This window comes from Myotis lucifugus, unplaced genomic scaffold, assembly GCF_000147115.1.
Source record: "Myotis lucifugus unplaced genomic scaffold, Myoluc2.0 scaffold_2187, whole genome shotgun sequence".
NCBI lineage: Eukaryota > Metazoa > Chordata > Mammalia > Chiroptera > Vespertilionidae > Myotis > Myotis lucifugus.
Genome location: NW_005873235.1, coordinates 17,480 through 22,878, shown reverse-complemented (window position 1 = coordinate 22,878; position 5,399 = coordinate 17,480).

Here is a 5,399-nt window from a genome sequence, read left to right as displayed (position 1 = left end):
AGCTCTTCATTGAGGGTCTCCCAGTGCTGGCTGCAGGCCTTTTCCTGCTGCAGTCAGATCGCCAACTCTTCTGCCTGCAGAGCCAACGACTTAGCCCACACAGCCAAGTCCCAAAGTGATCTTGGCTTTAAAGCAAACCCCACACCTGTCACTCCACAGGCCACTTGGCCACCGGCTTCCCAGTGTATTCTGAACACCACCCATCATTACCTGCTTCTGGAACTGCTGGTTTTCCACCCGCAGCTCCATGTATTTGATGCTGCTCTCCTGCAGGGCCAGGGAGCGACCCGCACCTCCTGGACTGTTCCCTGGAGGGTCTGGTTTTCTTCCTCCAATGTCAGGATCCAGCTGGGGGCTGAAGAGCAAAGGAGTCAGAGCCTAGATTCCGGGGGCTCTGCTTCCCCTCTCTGTAGTTCTGAAGTGCCAGGGATGGGCAGCTGGGTGCCCTCCCTTTTTCCCAGGGTGCTGTTGCTGTCAGCACCTGAGGGTTCCTCAGGCTTTTGTGGCCCCTCTGCTGGCTCAGCTGGGTCTGTTAGGGGAGCCACCCAGAGCTTAAGAAGAAAGCAGGTTTCTGTGGAGATGCCAATGCAAAATTTCAAGATGGTGGAACCACTTTTTAGTAATTCTAACCTGACTGTCTATTCAAGGATTTCACTGACTCACAGAGAGCAAAGTGATGGCGTGGTCTGTGCCAACCCTCAGAGTGGGGGGTTCAGCTGGGGGTGTGCTGGCACGATCATTGACCAGTATGTCTGCGGGTGGAGAGACTGGGGGCATGTGCCCAGTGCTGCCATCCCCGGGCAAGGTCTTTCGGGTGGAGATTTCATTTTGCAGTTTCATGATTGCATTGAAGAAAGAATGAGACAGGAGATCTAAATTGCTTGGGAAAGTCCAAACGAGATAAAAACATAAGGTAAAGACAGAAAAAGGCAGATTTCCTCCCTTGGTTTTAAGCAGCTTGAACGCAGAACAGAAAGGGGAGCACAGACCCCAGAAGAATGGGAGTTCCCTTCCCCTTCCTGCCACCAGCAGGTAAAGGAATGTGTGAGGGGTCAGGGTGCTCCCTCACCTGTCCCTCCAGGGCCACATCCTCAACCTTGGGAGCCACCTCACACTGCACTGCTCCTAGGGCTGCACCCCACCTGCTTCCTATTCATCCCCCCACCCCCTGGGCTGGAAGGACCTGGAGGGGTTGCAGGCTTTCACTGCGGCACGTGAAGCTGGACCTTCTCATCACCCACCAAGGACAGTGGCCCAGACCCAAAAGCCAGAACAGACTGAAGACTCCAAGCAACAGGGAGCTCAGCAGGGGAGCAAGTGAACCATCATGGCCCCAATGCCAGCTCAGTACTCATCACACACAAACACGCATGCTCTCAACACATGGAAGCACGTCAAAGGCTTCATTCTGACAAGGCTACAAAGGACACTGCCTAAAACCACTAAGTCACAACCTGTGCTCATTCAAATGGTACCTTTGCAGCCTTCACTTTAAAAATAACTTTTAAAAATTGGGGTGACCCTGATCAGCAAGGCTCAGTGGTTTCATGTTGACCTATGAATCAGGAGGTCACAGTGCAATTCAAGGTCAGGGCACATGCCCAGGTGGCAGGCTTCATCCCTAGTAGGGGGCGTGCAGAAGGCAGCCGATCAATGATTCTCATCACTGATGCTTCTCTCTCTGTCCCTCTTCCTCTCTGAAATCAATAAAAATACATATTTGGAGAAAATTGTGGTGAAATACACTGACTGGCCAGATTATTATGAGCACCCCATCAGTACAATGAAGTGAATTAGTTATACAAATCCTATCTAATAAACGACAAAAGGGGTAATTAACTGTACCTCCGCTACGCTTCCCATTGGCTAATCAGGGAGATATGCAAATTAACTGCCAACAAAGATGGCGGTTAATTTGCATACATAGGCACAATGATGGGAGGCGAAAGGGGAAGGATGGAAAAAGCCGCCTGCCACTGACGGTGATCAGAAACCCAGGCAGGCAAGAGCTGGGTGGCAGGGCAAAGGCAGAGAACCTGGGCCGCCTTTGCCCTCCGCAAACTATGCAGCTAGGAGAGGGGCACCGGGCCACTGGGAGCAGGGCGGGAACTTCCCCGTGTTTGCATCAGGCAGCCAGGAGCGGGGTGTGAACTATGCAGCCAGGAGAGGGGCACCGGGCCGCTGGGAAAAGGGCGGGAACTTCCCAGGGTGGGCGTCAGGCAGCCGGGAGTGGGGCCAGAACATCCGACCTGTAGCTGCTTGCTCATTCACTTACTCATTATTCACTCACTCACTCAGCAAACCCTCTCAGGTCCCTGGCACCAGGCCAGGTACTGAAGTTGAAACAGGATAAGACAGAGCTATGTCCTCAAGATGTTAGTAATTCAGTAGGGCGAAGCAGGCACGTGAAGGAGGCATTTGTACGCACAGACGCACTGTACTGGATTCGGTGAGGGCTGTAACTAACGCCGACTTTGTTCTCTTGATAAAATGGGGCCTCGGGAGCCAGGCCGCCCCAAGCCTGTAGGCCTGTGCCTAGGCCAGGAGTGGCCGGGGTCCCGGAACATGACAGAGAGTGCAGGTCAGGCTGAGGGGTCTGGCCCCACCCCTAACTCCCCACCCCCGAGTACACAAATTTTTGTGCACCGGGATACTAGTAATAATAATAAAACCTTAAGAGTATTTGCTTAGGAAGTTTTCAATACTCAGTATTTTTGGAAGTGTCAATGAAGTACTGATGAGGGTGTTCTATATAATCTGGCCACTCAGTGTATATACAACACAGAGTTCACCATTTTAACCATTTTCCAGCATACATTTCTGTGGCATTTGATACGTTCCCACTGACCTGCACTCACCACTGCCCACCACCTGACTCAATACCTTACGCCAAGGCGCTGCACTCCTGGGAAGTAAGGGTGAGGGACCTCCAAGGGCAGCAGCGGAGCTGGTGACAAGTCTCTTTGCCCTAAAGGCCTGTACCCCAGAGGCTCTCGTGATGAAACAACCATTTATGGGAAAACAACAATGGTTCTCTCCTGGGTGCTACACTCATGAGCACCCCCAGAGCCAGAGGAATGAGTGTCTTTAATAGGCCAGGGCGGGAGGACAGCCATCCTATGCTGGCGCCCTGTGGGCCAGGCCGGCGTAGAGAGCTTCATTGTCTCCTCTCATGAGACATGACAGCAATCCTGTGAGGGAGCTTCATTGCCCCCATTTTGCAGATAAGAAAACAGTTTTAAAAGAGGCCGCCTGGACAGCAGGTGAAGGAATGATGTCCCGGGCACTGGCCTACAAGGGCTCACAAACTACATGGAGTGTCCACATCAGGGGGGCTTTCCAACCCCACCAGCCACCCTGGTCTATGACAAACATTTGGTCTGAGAGGGTCCCTGCCACAGAAACCACTCATGTACTCCACCAGGGGGCAGTGTCCTGCCCATGACCCTGAACTCCCAGAGCAGGGATTCCCATTTTGCCCACCCCTAGAGAGCCAGGACACCCAACCACAGAAAGAACTAACTTCTCACCCAGATTCACAGTTCAATGAACTGACTAGGTTTGAAGCTGATGGGATCCCTTGAAGAGAAGAAATATCCAGCTGCTTTCAGCAGCCTCTCCATGATGCTTAGGAATGTTGATCAGAATTGGAAATGAAGCCCCTCCCCAAACCAGCCCAAGGCCCTCCTGTGCTCTGCAGAGCTCTAAGAACACCTTCCCTGCACTCTCAGGTGCACGCCTGCTGGTGCTGAGCACAGGACCTGGCTTCCTGTTTGCTGGGTGCCCAGGCTTCCTGTTGCACCACCTGCCACTCAACCCACCTTCCCCTGGCCAACTGCACACCTTGTCTGGGTGCTTGGAGGGTCCCAAACATGAGAGGGAGAGGGAGATGCCCGAGAAGCAGACAGTTAGCAACCCCTGCCCAGGGAGACAGCGGACTCCACCCATCTGCCCAATTATGACATGAACAGAGGAAATCATGCCCAGGCTACTGTTATAATGGAGGTCAGTGACCACTGGGGAAGGCTCCTGCCATGCAGAGCTTTCAATCCCCCACGGACTGCTGGGGTCTAATCCCAGCAGGTCCAGGGGTCCCCAAAGGTGTGGACGGAATCGGCGAAGAAGGAATGACACGAAGACAGCCTTCAGTTGGTCAGCAACCTAGTCAGGACCTATAGCCAGGATCTCCAGCCAAAGTTCTGGTTGGAGTTCTGGTCAGGAACTGATGAGGATCTGACGTTTATTGTCTTATTACATCCGTATTTATACCAGCCGATTTCAATCCTGTAAGGTGTTTCTCATCTCCATTCCAGGGAGTAAAGACCATGTAGCTTAATTACCCGCCTGGCACCCAATTAAGGGGTTGTATCCCCTCCCTAACCTCAGGGAAAGATCCCCACCTGGGGAAACAACCTTTCTCGGAGAGGTGACCTTGGTTAAAACACATGGCGCTAAAGGGAGCAAACATATTAACTAGGATGGACCGGCCTCCAGCAACGGACGGATCTAAGACATACTCTGGGGGTCAGCGTGCTGTCATCTGGCAGCTCCTGGGACTGTCCACATGGGAGCTGAGAAAACTGGCAACACTAACTTTGTAGTTCATGTCTTGACTTCAAGGCTGCCAGATCATGTTCTTCTTGGGGAGAATGGCAATGGAACAATTCCAAATGGCCCTTGAATAAAACCCTATTGACTTGGGTGAGGATGGGCTGACCCAGGAGATTCAGAGCCAAGGGCTCAGCTCCCTGGATGAGGGAGAAGCTGCAGCCAGGCTGGCTCCCAGGCACCAGGGGCTACTGCCTACCTTCTCACAGCTGCTCCACCTCCCAGCTCAGGTTGTTGGGTTGGTTCATCCTCTGGACCTGTGAAACCTCAAGGGCCATGTTCTCCCCCAACAGCTCCTCCAGGCACTTCTGGGAGGTGTCCATGGTCCTAGTTCAGGAAGAGGGGAGGGGTGAGGCTGTGCCTCGGGGCACCCTCTGGGCAGGCCCCGTCCTCATACATTTACCCTTATTCCCCCAGGATGATGACCCCCCCCCCCCCATGCACTGCTCACTTCCAAAAACACAGCTGCACAGAAGAGACTCCAACACAGGGCCCAGCTGGGAGACCTACAGCCAGTAAAGGACATACTGACCCACTGACCTAGGACGTGATGAGGACTCTGGTGTGTGAGCAAAGTGACCCACAGCACAGGGCTGTAAAGCAAGTGATATGATGCCAGGCAGCTCTGTGGCCCCTCGGCAGGTTTAACTGTCTCAGAAAGCCCGTATGGACTCCCAAATCTCAGCTCAACTCACACCATAAACACCAGCAGAGACACTTTTTTCAACAGACATCCATCTACATTCCACCTCAGAGAAAAGCAACACAGCAGTCAGGCCTATCTATTTTTC